Raw genomic sequence first — 16,958 nt, 5'->3', positions numbered from 1 at the left:
TAGCAATCAACCCTTTAAGAGTTTCCTTTTTTAATACCCTTTAACAAACAAGTAGTATCATTGCCAATTACCGACTTCACCTAAAAACCAATTTGAGACAGTTCACCCTTCTTTTCCCTCTTAATCCACATGAGATTTTTCAATGTCCTTTCTCCCCAATGTCATTCCTCTCTATCTCTTCCCCTCCTTCTTGCTGGCAAACAGTTTTTCCTTTGCAATTAGGTCCACATAGTCCATGATTTTTGAGAGATCACTGGTATGTGGGGTGGGAAGAGCCATGTCGGCTCATTTTAAGACAAATGTTCTTTGTCTTATTTAAAACCATCTGCAGTCACCCTGTCAGTTAGAGACCTTTTTAAAACTTCCCCTTATTGCATTAGTTATTCTTTGAACCAGACATCCACTCTACTTTATTCTTCTGGCTTTATGACTCATTAAGTGAGGTCCTTTTTGCTAGTTAGGGCCTTTCATTACAACACATTTCTTTAACCTAATTTTATATTTATTCTATCTCTCAGCTGGCAATTACACCGCCAGCTGCTGTGCAGACCTATCCTTTGTAGCATCAGTGGGATCTCAGGGTGCTCAGAACCTTCAGGAGTTACTCAGCACCTGGCAAGGTTGAGCCCTAACTCGCCATTTCTATTAAATAAAGTTCCTTTGTGAAATAGCAACACTGAATTTCTTTAGCATGCGGATAAATACGTACCATGAAAATCTATGATGTACCTCTCATTAACAGCTGAATATAAAGTTAATATCAAAAAGAAAAAAGGGGGGAGGTTCTATAAATACATGAAAGATTTCCATACATGTATTTGTATGAAAAGTTTTTCACTATATTTACACAGGTATGTTCCATTTACTGTGATGGTTTTGTGAAGCTTTTGATTTGTTCCAGTCTCTGGAAGCCTGTTTTTTCTGTTTATCGTTTTAAAGCCTGGAATGCCTAAGGGGAAATGTGAAGGTTGAAAAAGCAGTTTCTCCAAAATAGTTTGCCTAAACTGTTATGTAGAAGTGCTTCTCATGCCTCTTTGAGCCAAAGCCAACAATAATAATGTTCCTCAGAAATTTTCAGAAATTGTTAATAGAAGTAAAGGCAGCGGTAAAGGCTCTAGAATTTGTTCCTCGTATATACCCCTCTAAGCATGAGTTGTGCCACGTTAAGGGTACAATATGAAGCAGATCTTTGTTGAGGCTTTTTCCTAATTATGGGATTGATCCTGTAAGATGCTGAGTATCCTCAGTTAAATTCAGTGGAAATTGAGGGTGTTCAGCATCTCACAGAAGACACATAGCAGTTTGCAAGATCAGGCCTTATAGATGTTGGATTTCCCCTGATATAGCTTGACCTTTGGCTGGTTGTTCCCTTTCTGTGAACTCTTTAAGAAGGTGATTTTCAATGATATGATGGGCAAAGCAAGATGTTGTTCCCTTATTTTTAAAAATAATTTAGTTATATTATTAGTTACACAATTAATATATCAAATATGCTGATATACTGTAGTGTTAGACGTCTTAGAAATGTTGTAATAAATACATGTAATACATATACATTAAATAAAATTATTTTTAAAAAATAGCAACAATTGAAATTGTAAAAAATTAATCCCAGGGGCTTCTAATTGTGTACTTCTCCCAGGACAATCTAATCACACCAATTCTATGATGCTGTGATGAAATGATTCTAAGCACATTTTTCAGTTACTCAGTTGAGTTGGCTCAAGTTAGCGCATGGCAGTCTCAGAGGAGAAAATGTTAATTTAAAATTAACATTTTCTACTCTGTAAAATTGTTGTGGTTCTATAAATGTCATTTTGCATTTTTAGTCACTGTGGAGCAAAATCATTCAGTTTCATTCCTGGATTCTTTCATCCTGAGAATTAGTGAGGACTGGAGACTCACAAATGCAAGGCTAAGCCAAAGTGTACTTATAAACATATACAATACATTATAGCTACAAAATGCAGTGATGTTCTTATGAGGCAGGAAGTCAGCAAAAAGAAACTCAGAGACAGATGTGCCATCTGCTGCTGTAATATTCCTGATGCTGAATGTGAAAGTCCACAAATCAGGGGATGAGAGTTTATCTTCTTTAATATATAGAACTTCATGAAACAAAAAAACTGTTGGTCTGGCCTTTGGCAATCAGATTACCAGGCCAACCTTTCATTCTTCTAGGATGAAGTACTTCCCTGAATGTTTTCTTTAACTGTACATACACCTTAGCTTTACTTGATGAGACAGTACATTGCTATTCATCTTATGTCTTGTCTACACTACAGTAGTTTTCATTGTATATAACCAATGAACTGTAACTGGGTTGACTTCACACTTTGTTCTTGTTCACACATTGTGAACATATATTTCATACTGTGTTTCAGCGTTGCTTGCCAACAAAGCCATACCTCAAAACAGGTCTCTGCCTGTACACTATTGGGAGCACTTCTGTGCGAAGATGTGAAGTACCTTTCAGGTGTGGTAGGGGAACCACCTGGTGGCTGATATGCTACATTTCTCTAACACAGATGAGGCCTTTGTGTGAAGTTACCTTTTCCTGAGAAACTGATTGCCCCATCTTCTAACAGTTTTTCAGGGCTGCTCAGTTACTCAATGATCAAGCATGGGAAAAAACAAACTGGAGAATGCAGCACCAGAATCATTAGGCAGGTTTGAAAAATGCCCACGATGACAAATGAAAATGCCGGATGGATTCTGGTTTATCAGCACAGATAGTTACAGAAACCTATGCAAGTAGTGAAGACACAGGTCCTACAATCCTCTAGGTACCAGCAGCTGAGGAGGGATAGGACAGCTGCCTAGATTTTTCTAGAATGCACTGAACAAAGTTGTTCAGTGGGTTACGTATGCATGAGCAAACGCTGTTGGCCCATGAGAGAGACAGAAAAGGAATCTGAACTGAACACACTGAACCATGTTTAATGTAACTTGGTCAGATTAACAGGTTGAGACGTGATAACACCAAGCATGGTTCTATTTCTAAATGTGGCTTTAGACTCAAATTTGATCTTAGCTGCTGTCCGGCATGCATTGCCCCTTTGGAGAAACAATATTTTAAAAGTTATTCAGGGCAAAAGTTGGATCGCCAGCGAGGTTTGACCTGAGGCTGTACCAGAAAAAGTCCTTTGCACTTGTGCAGCGGCATTGGAACTCTATTGGCCTGCCAGAGGATGAATGAGGAATCTGACATCAGAGTAAATGGGTGGCTGAAGCTGGCATGGTGTGGCCACTTAACCTGAGCCGCACCTCTGTACTGTGCGTTTGGATTTGCTATGCCTGATCAGTGCTGGGTAGAGTTAGTAGTGCAAGTCTGGGGTTGTGCAGAGCCCTTTCTCTCTGCCCTAGTCCGGAAGTGCTGCAAGGAGTCTGGGGCTCTGCATCCCTCTCACTTGCTGCATCCATCTGGCAGCTCATTACAGCCCAATGGTTACCACTTTCCTTCCTCTCCCTAGTCCCTGCAGCTCTACTGGGGCCATGGAGGGGCCAGGTGGAGGGCAGAATTCATAGCTGAGGCAGGGCTACAGTTTTTGTACTGATTTAACAATATTGGTTAGTGAGGTGATTTTTTTTTACTGAAATAGTTATGGTACAATCCCTATTATGGATGCAGTTATGTAGGTATAAGGCTGCCTTACTGACTCCACTCCTTCCTGTACAGGAATAAGCTATACCAGTATAAGGCACATACCTGCATCCATGCCAGAGGTGTTGCACTATTTTAACTATATCAGTATAGTTAAAGAGGTACAACTTTTGCCTGCAATTCCTATCTAACAGGTGCCCTGCAATAATGCCCTTCTCACTACCCTACCACCACTTCCTCAAAAAACAAGGGAAAGGCACTGCCCCAAAACTTCATTAACACAGATTTATAGTGGAATGGAGCTGCCGTGACCACTTATAGAATGTGAAATGCACCAATATTTAAATCTCAGAAAACCAAGAAATACAGAATTAAGGTAATTCCTACCATGTCTTTTCTCAGTCCACCCCCAGCACTGTCCCCTTTCAGCAATGTCTCAAGGCCCAGAGGGAGATCATAGGACTATACCAGTATGACTATCACCAGCCCAGTATGAAAAGTTAACATGAATAGTGTGGGGAAAACTCTTAGGCATTGTCTTTTCTAGCTCAATGGTGGAGCTTAGGTCAGACTTAGTGAAGAGGAGCACTACGTACAACCAACCACATCTCCTACTCTAGGCAAACTACTGAAGACTTGCTAGATGTTAACACCTATTCATTCTGCTCCTAGGGATTCATCGAACCAATGTCTTTAGTTAGTCCTGACTGAGCCTTTAGTGCAGTCTGATGTGTGACACCAGATGCCAGGTTCTCAAACTTTTTTTGCTGGGACCCCCTTTGAAAATATTTCAGGCTGTGACAACCCCCTCCCCCAAAATGTGACAACCCGCCCATGCCATGCCACCCTCCCTCATGTCATGCCACTCTTACTTCTGCAGCCACTGTTCTCTGGCCACCCAGCTCTGAAGGGCTCTGGCTGTCAGCCATACATGGGGCTGATAGCCGCAGCCCCAGCATGTGTGAGGGCTGACAGCTTGTGACCCCCCCCCCATAATAACCTCATGTGCCCTTGAGAGGTCCTGACCCCCAGTTTGAGAACCCCTGAAGGGCAATAATGCAGTACCAAAGACAGAGAGGGTGCATATGCAAATGCCAGTGCAGAACTGGGGTTCTTCTGGATACTGAGAATATCAATAGAGTGTTAGAAAGGAGTGAATCGCTCTTATATTCCCCTATCTTCTTGACATACCTAATGGAATATTAGAGGTGACAGTGGCAGTCATGCTAGTGGCCTTGAAATTCTACAGATGTTTTTAAAACTCTTTCATCCATTCTTAGATGTTAGCGCCAAGAGAGCCATTAGGATCACCTATCTGAATCTCCTGCATATCACAGCCCAGGAATAAAGGGATTCCTAATTACTCTATCTGCACCTGCACCTGTCCTCAGATGGCAGTGCAAACTCTGGTAACTTGCTGCAAATATCCCTGGATCAAAACATCTACATTTAGCACAGGGAAAGTTAGTAGGAGTACATGAAGAGGAATGATTGTATAGCATTGTGCAGAATACAGCTCAGTATGGAAAATGGCAGATTTGGTTCGGAATAGGTCAGACCTGCTCATCCCTTTGCCTATTGCCAACTCCAGGAAGGCAGAGTGAAGGTTCTTGGGGGATTAGTGTTGGAGACATTATCTTAGCTTTTTATTTTCTGTTTTTCAGAGGTGTAAATATTGGTGCCTTTCCTGTTCCAGAAGGATTCAAGGCACTGCCAGTTAACCTTAACTCTATGTTAATGAAGGTTTTGGGCAATTACGTTGTTAAGGGGCAAATCCACTGTGCTCCATGACAGGTGCCCCACACCCATCACCTCCTTGGTCAGAAGTTACATAGGTGCTGACCATCGAGCTGCTATGAAGCTATGTCTTGCTTTCTTCTTCAGTGGCCTAACTGTCCAAGGGATCTGTCAGGACACTGAGGAAACCCCATATTTGAGAGCAAGAGGCCTGTGGAATAAAGCATCAAGATTTGGCCTGAGGTGAATGCAGTGCTGGTAAAAGTGACCAGATTAACAGCACTGGTCACTGAAGTTCTATTTATGAAAAGAAGAGTACCAGTGTAAACCACACCAAGTCAGTATGCCTTAACCCTTTCTAGAGGGACCATTTCTAGGGTGAGAGGTTAGTAGTGCAAACACTAGTTCTTAGTCTCTGTGTTGAGACTGCTATTTAAGACTAACTATAGTAGTGGTTTTGAAAATGTAGACATCTAGAGAGAAGAAATTTCTGTAGTCCAATAAACAGCTTTTGATTGAACAATTTTGTGCTTTAACTAATATTTTTAACTAGGCTGCACTGTACTATACTTTGCAGAAGAATTACTACATAAATGTGAGCTGTGATGTTCTAGTGATGGGCTGGGAAGGATTATTGAACTGAATTATTTTTTTCTCTGTCAGGAAGTAGCCGATGTCAGGGTAGAATACCCACGCCTGAGTCTCAGTGCCAAGATAAGAATATTTAAGTGTTCTTTGATTACAGTTCTTAACAGCACTAATGTAGAGTCTGCTTTTCCTCCTTAACACTAAATATATTTGTGATTCTCATTCACATGAAAATTCTTTCTGTAAATAGATTGATGCTGGGAATGTAGTTTGAGAAGCTTGTAAGCTTTCCTGAAGCTTAAGCTTCCCATGATGATGATAAATTACGAAATTCATGTTAATGGCCTACTAGCTCTCAGAATATAAATGTGAACTATTTATTCAGAGAGGTTTACTAAGAGGCTTACTGTCATCTTGCATTTGTGAGATTTGTTACTTCAATACAGAGTGGAAAACAAATATAAAATGGTACTAGAACTTTTTTGTCTTTATAGCTATCTCGATCCATCAACAATCAAAAACAATAGCATGTATATCAGAAATGTTATCATAGATGGTATTTTAAAGTACAGATTAATTTTAACATCATTTGGCTAGGCTGTGGAACTCTATAGTTTCACTCACTATGAGAAAATGCATCAAGCTAAATGCCTACCATGATTCAGCCACTATATCATGACACATCCTGCTCCCCATCCCACTAGTACTGTTCTCCTACAAAACTACAGTGACAAACAACACAGAGTTTGTGTTATTTCAGTCAGCAAACCTCTGTCAAAATGTGGCTGGGCATTCACCCAGCAAAAACTGCTTCCTCCAAAGCTCCGCTTTAGCAAGCTCCAAAATAAGTTTTATGACAATCGATGAAGTAGTCATATCTTTTAAAAATAATTATTGGTGCTCAATGTTAAGTAATAAATTTTAAAATTAATTAATGCATTTTTAAAAAGCAAAGCATCATTACTATAGCATGTGAGTACATTTTTATACCAATTTTTCTTCTTTTTATGTCTTTGTTGTCAAGCCATTTTGTAAAATTTCAGTTCCTGACAAACGCACCTATTAGGATGCTTAAATACTGTAATCTATCAGTTTAACTGTGCTGTTCTTCTGGCTTCATGGGTAAGAAGCTGGTTAATGATTGGAATTTATGTTATGGAATATACAGTAACTTGTAAGAAACTGGATTCAGACACAGTACAGATTTTTATTCTTCCCTTTACATTTTGTGAGGAAATATTTATATTCCTTCAATCTTATCCCATAACAGGAAGAAAATGATAAAAAGTTTAAATGCTATTCTGAGGTATTTACTGAGAATATATGCATCTATATGACTTTAGTAGAGAATTTGAACTATCACATTTCCAATGGATTTATAATTATGGCTATGCAGCTTGGCCAGCAAATCCTAAAGATTTCATCCACCAACCACTTTACAAATGGTAAAGAAACAAGCATGCAATTAGAATATTATACAAAATTATCAATCCCCATAATAGAATCGTAGAAATGAAGGGCTGGAAAGAAACTCAAGAGGTCATCTTGTCCATCCCTGTGCATTAAGGCAGGATTACATACAGCTAGACCATTCCTGACAGATGTTTGTTTCACCTGTTCTTACAAACTTCCAGTGATGGCAATTCTACAATCTCCTGAGATAACCTGTTTCAGTGCTTAACTGTTCTTATAAAATTTTTCCCAATATCTAACCTGAATTGCTTTTGCTGCAGATTAAACTGATTATTTCTTCTCCATGTCCACTGAGGGTAGGATAAGAACTGAGCATTGTCTTTAGAACAACCTTTTACATATTTGAAGACTTATATCCCCCTCAACCTTCTCTAGACTAAAAATGCCCAGTTCTTTTAACCCTTCCTCATAGGTCATGGTTTGCTAATCTCTTATCATTTATGTTGCTATGTTTGAAGCTAAACTTCTGTGTATGGTCAGTACTCTCTGTGATCTTAATGGACATCAAATTCACCCTGATGAGGCTGATGTGACAAACTGACCTGATACCACTGCTTGCTTTACATAGGTTGCCCATGCTTGGGGTGATCCTAAACATATGACTACCAGAAGCCAGGTATGGAAAACAAGGTGAATCACTCCAAAATTGCCCTATTCTCCCTGAAGCTCTCGTGCAGGCCACTGTCAGAGACAAGACAGTGGGCAAGATGGACCATGCTCTGACCCAATATGGCAGCTCTTATTTTCTAATGTACATCATTCCTCTCTATAGTTATTAATTATTAGTCCATTAAAACAGTTTTCCTGAGACATCAGTGACTTCAATTTCAAACGCTTGAGCTGTTTCCCTTTTGTTCAGTAGTTGCATGTGCAAAAACTTTTTTATGCCTAGGTTTCATCACCCAAATGTACTTGAATTGGCTGGATATTTTTCAGAGAATGGGATGGTCTGTTTGGTCTACCTTCACATGAGAAATAGAACTCTTTCTGACATTACATTGCTTAGTAAGTCACGGTGTTGTAAACCAAGAAAAATCCACACTGATAAGAACTATGCATAATATTAAGAGAAAATAATAACCCTAGCATATGCTAGAGATAATTATTGAAATTCCATTATAGTTGTAACCAGCCAAAAGGTGTCTCAGACTTTTTAGAAGATAGAAGTTATCAATATATTTATTTATGCTGTGCGGGGAAAAAAAACTGTCTGGTAAATTGAAGCTTTTTGAGATGTGCTTTTAGCCTAGGGCTCTGATCTGAGTTAATGCTTAGCACTTCCAGACCTAATTTAGGGCTAAAGACTATCCTCTTTATCATGACATGCAGTGAATCAAATTGGAATAACTGCAGAAAAGGCTAGGAAATAACACTGTGCCATGCTTAAAAGCTCACATACCACAGTAATTTGGTGAGATAAGAATCAGGGTGGGTAGATCCATTTAAGAACAAGAATAAGTAAAATTATATAGTACAGGATAGAATTAATGCTGATACCAGAAGAATTATATTAATTCATGATTTGCTTGAGCGGTGACTCTGAAAAAGGACTTTAAGGCCCTGATTCGGCAATGTGATTAAGAATATGTTTAGCTTTAAGCACAGCCGTACGTCTGGTCTTATGTATATGTGTAAATGCTTTGCTGAATCAGGGCTTAAAGGCCATAGGTGTAGAGCCCTGCAAATCCGTAGATATCCGCTATATATCATTTTTTGCAGATGGTTGATTGGATGTGGATCTCAAGGGCAGGGAAGCAGCTGTCTGCAGCTCATAACCTTTGAGGCTGCTTCACTGCCTTTGAGATGGGGGTGGGAGCTGGCTGCTGATCAGCTGTTCCATGGGGCTCCCTTGCAGGCCGCCAATCAATCAGCTGTTCTGCGGGGCTCCCCTGCCAGCTTCCGATCAGCTGTTGGGCAGCTGCCTGGAGAGGCTGGCCCCCAAACAGCTGATCAGCTGTGGAGACTGCAGCAGGGCTGGCCTCCAAACAGCTGATTGGGATCCCCAGAGGTGTGAGTACAGATGGCCTAGAGACTGTGGATGGCGGTCAGCGGTAAGCTGATTGGAATGGCTGCGGATCAGATGTGGATCCACATTTGTGTATCCGTGCAGGGCTTTATGTATGTGACTTACCTGAGTGCTGCACTGCCATATCCTTCGCTTATGCATAGCAATCTTATGAGAACAATCAAATAAGACCCACTTATGCTAGGAAAATGACCTAGTGGTGTTGAAAGTTCTTTCATTGGTAGTGTAAATGGTTTTGTTTCATTTACACACAAAGTATGATTGAGTACAATCTGCTAGATCTCTTCTATAAGTGTGCTGAAAATAATTTGTCCTGTGCACATTAGTGAGTAAGCCACTTTCAATATGAGTAAGGAGAACCCTTTGTTGACAACTGCTGCAACCACAACAGGTTTGTTTGCAAAGTAGATGGGCTGTAAGAGTCTCCAGCATATCTCAATGAAAGTGCCTTTGCATCAGTGGTTCTCAACTGGGGTATGTATACCCCTGGGTGTATACAGGGGTCTTCCAGAGGGTACATCAACTCACCTAGATATGTGCCTAGTTTTACAATAGGCTACGTAAATAGCACTAGCAAAGTCCATACAAACTAAAATTTCATACAGATAGTGACTTGTTTATACTTCTCTACATACTATACGCTGAAATGTAAGTACAATATTGATATTCCAATTGATTTATTTTATAATTATATGGTAAAAATGAGAAAGTAAGCAATGTTTCAATAATAGTGTGCTGTGACACTTCTGTATTTTTAGGTCTGATTTTGTAAGCAAGTAGTTTTTAAGTGAGGTGAAACGTGAGATACGCAAGACAAATCCGATTCCTGAAATGAGTACCGTAGTCTGGAAAGATTGAGAGCCACTGCTCTACATTACTGACTGCTACTCGCATGGACCCACATCTTTCCCATGTCTGTTTTTGATGGAAAAACAGGAGTTTACACATGCATATACAGCATGTGCTGAAGACTTCTTCTTGTATATTTTCTGTGCTTCCTAGACAATATTGTGGTTGTTTTGTTGTAAAGGGGACAAGGTGACCCTCAGTCTCATTAAGTTTGTCTATGAATGTTATTTGATCATTTTATCGATAATGGTATTCAATTATATGGCATTTTAATCAGGAAACATAACAAACCAGATAAGTGGGGGAAGTGTAAAGAAATTGATAATATAGCAAAATAACTTTGAATACGTAGCCTGTTTATAGTCAAGGAAAAAGTGAATACATGGGTCTAATGATTAAGAATTTGATGCATTATTTAAGAGTTTTAATCACTATTGAATACTTTCTTGAAGTATAACTATTTGTACTACGCACACTTCATACCAAAAAACAGTTACTCTGTTTTTAGGATGAAAGTTTTTCACTTTGTTGGCTAACTGGTCTAAATATCCTAATAGCAATAGCCCTAGTGTTATATTTATAAAATAAACTAGCTGGAGTATTTTTGCACACTGCACAACCCTGCTGTATTGCATGTGGCAATATGCGGTAAAGTGTACAAACAAACTTCCTGTAAATCTTATAATATACAAATACACACACAGAGCACTAAGAACTAATGTAATATAAAATATTGTATACTGAAAATATTCAATACAAAGTAAATATCAGTCTTTTTAAAAAAATTGGGTTGCATTCATTTTGCTAATAAAACTATTACTTAGTGTTGCCCAGTTTTACAGGTCCTTGATCTTGCAGAGATTTCCACACATGCTTAATTTAACGCACTGTTAATCATTCTATAGACTTCAGTGGGACTACAGACAGTCATAAAGTTAAGCGTGCACGTAAGTCTTTGCACAAGCAGGTCGATAGTTCTTTTGCACTCTATATAGGAGTTGGGGGATGGAATCCTTCTGCCACAAATCTGTTGTAAGGGCAGAGAGCATCTGTGCAACCCCCTCAGCAGCTGCTCCTGCAGGCTCAGGTCTGTACAAGCAGCATCTGTGAAAGGCTGCATTACAAGCAGCTTATGGCGAGTAGAATTGCAAATTACAAATTGTTACCTCCCTGTCTATTCACTGTCTGCTCACCGCCTCTCCACAGTCAAATTCCTTCTGTTGCAGAGAATACCAGGGAGCTATATTTCGTTACTGTGTGATGCCAGGAGATCATATTTTCCCCGCATGGCCTCTTGCAACCCTGTACTTACTTGCACAATGGAACTGAACTGGTCCCATTGTATTGGTGGCCTTCCACAGTCCTCTCCCACACACGAGGACTTGACTCCAAAGTGCAAAACAAGCATCTTAATTTACATTGCTGGCCACTGGCTTGCAATCTTTTGAAAATAAAGCCAGTTTGAAAAGTGCATCTAAAAACAGTCAACTTAACTATGGTTTATGCTCTTTAAAATGGTTTCCTTTTTATTTTCTTCTCTCCCCCCCTCAAAGTTTATAAAATAAATTTGCTCCTGAGGGAAGCTTTGGTCAGCAGATTTATCGGCTTTTTACTCCTAAACCTTTTACACAGCAGTTTATAATGAAATTGGTGAAAAGCATAAATACAACTGTGCTGACAGCTACAGCACCCAGTACATTTTTCTCTTCCTCTAGAAAAATCACAGCACATTAGTTAATTTGGCAGATATGTTCTTATTAGCTAACAGAGGATTTTTTGACTACACAGATGAAGACAGAGTAGAGTGTGCAGTAAAGCTCCCATCCTGCAACGAGCTCCACCAGGGCAGACCCTGAGGCTTACATGAAGCCCCACAGACTTCAATGGGTCTCTGACTGGGAGCAGGACAATGCCTACACAGCGGTCATCGTAGCATGAGAGGTCTACATTTTGCAGTTTCTAGCCACAGCCGTTCTGGGTTGTGAGTGCAAGAAAAGAAAAAGCATGGTATGGTAATAGCATTTATCTTCCTTCTGCCCCTCACAGAACACAAATACAGTTGAACTGATTTTGCTGAAATTAATGTACAAGATTCATCTTTGGGCTGGGACCTAATATAGGAAATATCAGACCAAAATGAATTTGGTTTTGGAAGTTATAAGCAACTGAAAAGAAGATTTAGAATGGAAGCAATCATTTACTAATAATAAATCCTGAACACTTCTCTTATGCCTAATGTAGAAGGTGCTTAACTTAAGCATATGCTTAAAACACCAGAGTAGTCTTCCCATTGAAGTCCGTGGGACTATTCAGGTTCTTATAGCTAAGCACACATGGGATCAGAGCCTAAATGCACAGTAAAAAATGTTCCCGATGAAAAGGAAAACCTCTTTGTATATGGAGGATATGAATATTTGAATTTATTTTGTCTCGAGTTTTGATTTTTGTATATATTAAATTCCAGTTCAAACATATTTTTATATGACCATCTTCATCAAAGGTTATCAGATTTTGCCATGTCACATATAAGATCCTAGGTGGTACAGCAGAGTTACAGTATGAACATGGAGAGCAACACCATTACGTTCTGGAAATACATGCCAGAGGAGTTCATAAGGCTGGGTAAACTTCCTCTGAAAATGGATGTCTACAGCTATGGAGTAGTATGTATCAACTTCTGATAAACAAACAAGTCTTCTATTCATCAGATACTTCCTAAAATGTATGAAAAAGATAAATAAGCTTTGATTTTTAGGTTTACTTAGTTTCATGTTAAACAAAATATTGTCCAGTGACTTAGTGTAATGAAGCAGTAAAGCATAATACCATTTGCTAAAAAAACACGCTCATTATTATAGTTAATAGAAGTAGTTACTTATTCATGGTTCATAGCGTTTGTTTTTTGTTTTTGTTTTTAAACATGAAACAAGCCTAACTTTAATCTGCATTCATTCTAGGTAATAATGGAAGTTTTGACAGGTCATAAAGCAATGACAGAGTGTCCAAAACACTTTCTGCTGGTGAGACCCATATTCCAAATTGCATCTGTTTATTACATTTCTGATTAATAGTTTTAAAACATATTTGTCTTGTATTTTTCCCCCTAAACAGAGAAACCTGGTTATGGAAATGGCGGAGAAAAGTAGCCTGGATTCTTGCCGTCTGCTGCTAGATAAGAACAATAGATTGATGCCCTCACAGTTTCTCTCATAAACTGCTCCATTTCGCAGTTCAGTGTCCTGCATCAAGTGCAAAGCTGAGACTCACAACAGGTGAAGTATGTATCTGTATTTTTGTTATAAAAAATATATTACAGTAGTGATCAGAGGCCTGGGACAGGATCATAGATTTCAAGGCCCAAAGGGACCACTGTGATAATCTAGTCCGACCACCTGTATAATGTAGGCCATAAAACTTCCCCAAAATAATTCCTAAAACATCTTTCAGAAAAATATCCAAACTTGAATTAAAAATTGTCAGAGATAGAGAATCAACCATGACCCTTAGTAAATTGTTCCAATGGTTAATTGCTCTCACAATTAAAAATTTACCTTATTTCCAGTCTGATTTTGTCCAGCTTCAGCTTCCAGCCATTGGATCTTGTTATACTTATCTCTGCTGTACTGAAAAGCTCTTTATTAAATATTTATTCCCTATGTAGATTATAATAGACAGTAATCAAGTCATCCCTTAACCGTCTCTGTCAAGATAAATAGATTAAGTCTATCACTATAAGGCATGTTTTCTAATTCTTTATTCATTCTCATGGCTCTTCTCTGAACCCTCTCCAACTTATCAATATCCTTCTTGGATTGTGGGCACCAGAACTGGATACAGTATACCAACAGTAGTCATGCCAGTGCCAAATACAGAGGTAAAATAACCTCTCTGCTCCTATTTGAGATTCCCCTATTTATTCATCCCAGAATCACATTATCTTTTTTGGCCAGAGTCAAACTGGGAGTTTATGTTCAACTGAGTATCCACTAAAACTTCTGAATCTTTTTCAAAGCTTGTTGCTGTATAAACACATAGGAGGGCATAGTCCCTGCCCAGGAAAGTTTACAGTTTAAGAAGATCAGAAATATGCAAAGGGTGAGAGAGAGGGAGATAATAAAAATATACATAATTTTATATACAGTACATATAGTTATGTTTACTGTTCTTTTTACATAAATAAATATTGACTTTCCCAAAAGCCCCTCAACTTAATCATAAATTAGCTGAGTTCTTGTACGTATTGTGGCACAAAAGGCTCATAAGAAGGGATTTGAAGAGAAGAAAGTAGCCTTATGTATTAGTTCACAAAGGATGTTCCTTGCATAGGGGATGGTGCAGAAAACAGTGCAAAGACATTTGAGCGTGTAACAGGCAAATAGGCAGGTAGTATAATGGGAGGAGCAGGGATTCAAGAAAAGAGTACAGGAGAAAAAGAAAACATGGCATGGCTGGAGAAAGTTATTCTCTGCAGTTCTGTTCCACGTAATTCATGTAAGACTTTGCCTAACTTAGAAGAGATTTCCTATTTTATTTCAACAGAAGGCAACAGTGATGAGCTATGTGACTTGTTAATTGCAATAACCTAGATTTTTTCTTATTTTACATTTAGGCATTTGGAAATTCTAGAAGATTCTCTGTGTATGCTTTATATGTCACTGGTGATCACACAAAATCACTGAAGTCCTTCAAACCATTTCCTCCCTTTGTCTTGGCCATCACAGCATAGAAGATGACAAATATCAGAATTTCTTGCTCAGTTCCCCAACTAAAGACAAGAAAGCAGAGAAAATTCCCTTTGAGTGTAGTATATCTGATGAGACATTCCTAGGACATAAATAACAAATGGGTAAGGGGACAGCCAAACAGTTACCAAAATGCCAGCGGGGGACTTCAAGCATGTGGTCCCTTCATCCCAGGACTTCAGTGTGAAAAGCATGCTTCCTGACCTCTCCTGTTTAAGCAGAGCAGTAGAAGGCAGTTGTTCATCAGGAATTTGCGGGAGTGCCTGTGTGGAATGAACAGCAAATGGATTCAGTCTAAGTACACCAGAAAATAAAGAAAAAGGCAAGTCTTGCAAGTTTCTGCTGTTCTTAGTGGACTTCTGCATATTTTATAGCAAACTTTTCATGGCAGACTAGAATTGTTCTATTGAAGCTGCAATGTGGATCTGTGATATGACGCCTCATAGAGAGTCCTTTACAGCCATTAGCATCAGCCTATAGTAGTGAGCTGTTACAATATTAACATAATTATACCTAGTAATATACACCATGAATAAATTTAGGATGATTGCACAATAACTAATACCATAGGGCCTAATCCTGTAGTCACAGGCACTGGTTCAAACTCTTCTACCAATGTGCAGTGCCACTGTCTGCAGTGGGACTCCACATGGATGTAAGAGGTGCACCGATGCCTCTGTTGGCAGGATGTGATCCCAGTCCACCAAAGCATTTTGTATATAATTAACTTTAAAGGTGTTAATAGTCTCACTGAGGTCAACTGGACTGCTTTGGGACTTAAAATTAAATATCCGCTTAATCCTGGTCCTGCAAACACTGTTGTAAGGCAGACCTGCTCTGAAGTTCTCTCCACTGAGTTAGCATGGAGCTGTGAGAACTCCCTGCCTCAGTTTCCCTTCTCAGGAAGTCAATAATTCTACTTCAGGCATTCTGGACATTTGATTCAATAATACCCTTCTTAGGGCTTGTTTGTTACAAAACCTCTTACAAAAAGGGCCATAACAAAAAGACCACAATAAACAAAAGGTACATTTGGCTTTCAGGGTTCTTGTGAAGCCTGCCCTTTGTTCCTAAAGTCCCTCACTGCTCTCTCTTAGTCTTTAAGCCTCTCCTCATGGCAGGAGCCTTCTCCGGGAGCTTGGTAGCACTTTACCTCCTTCAGCTGGACCCAGTTAGTCCACAGGTACAGGGGGTTTTGGCAGCCTTCTGGTGTGATATCTGCTCCCTGCTAACTTAGGGCCATTTGGGAGCCTTTTTACTCCTTTTGTCTTACTGCCCTGCTATGAAGGAGGAGGCAGCATTTATGCTGGCCCATTCTCTTAGCTCATTCCTTATTGGCTGGGTAGAGGCCTCTCTGCAAGGCCCCAAACCCTTAAAGATACGGTAACAGATCCCTTCTAAATGTAACTTCTTCCTGAGACTCTTTTCCTCTCTTCTCATCTCTCAAATTTTGTATATCAGACCGCCCCAAATGCTTAAAAAGCCAGGCCAGGTGACAGGGAGGACTGACCAATAGGCAATACTGCCCTTAAGGGGCAGTCTTCACCATCATATTTACCCACATACTTAACTTTACACAATGTGAATAGGCCCACTGACTTCAGTGGAACTACTCACACCATGAAGTTAAGCATGTATATTTATGTCTGCAGGATCATAGTCTTAGACTTTAAAATTTGTTGGAAAAAAGTATATATAAAAATGTTACCTTTACGATCTCAATTTTCTGCAGTAGAATTTCAGTGGCCACTAGTTCATAGGAACACATTTTCATCTATCTTATGAACATGTACACGTTGACTGAAGAGGCTATTCATTACTTTATTGGCCTGCATGTTATCTATATAAAGGGAAATGCTTCCCAGAGAAGTCAGGTAAATGTACACATTGATATTTATAAATCTATCTTAATTATGGCAGTCACTACTGCTCTTGCATA

The 16,958-nt window shown here is 39.3% G+C and overlaps 1 long non-coding RNA gene across 2 annotated transcripts; it reads right to left on the bottom strand.

Moving 5' to 3' along the window:
* Positions 1–12,682: 12,682 nt before the first annotated feature.
* On the bottom strand, positions 12,683–16,288 carry LOC137163635 (uncharacterized). Of its 2 annotated transcripts, none has more exons than XR_010922744.1 (3): positions 16,173–16,288; positions 15,148–15,282; positions 12,683–12,992 (listed from the first exon to the last, which is right to left on the bottom strand). It is a non-coding gene; the product is annotated as an uncharacterized lncRNA (long non-coding RNA). The 2 variants fall into 2 exon arrangements; XR_010922745.1 differs by lacking the exon at positions 12,683–12,992 and adding an exon at positions 14,377–15,042.
* Positions 16,289–16,958: the final 670 nt, after the last annotated feature.

Source organism: Emydura macquarii, unplaced genomic scaffold (assembly GCF_026122565.2).
Source record: "Emydura macquarii macquarii isolate MOO-44397 ecotype Brisbane River unplaced genomic scaffold, CSIRO-AGI_Emac_v2 contig_2636, whole genome shotgun sequence".
NCBI classification, from domain to species: domain Eukaryota; kingdom Metazoa; phylum Chordata; order Testudines; family Chelidae; genus Emydura; species Emydura macquarii.
Note: the sequence above shows the minus strand (reverse complement) of the source record. Positions and strands in the feature narration are given on the sequence as shown.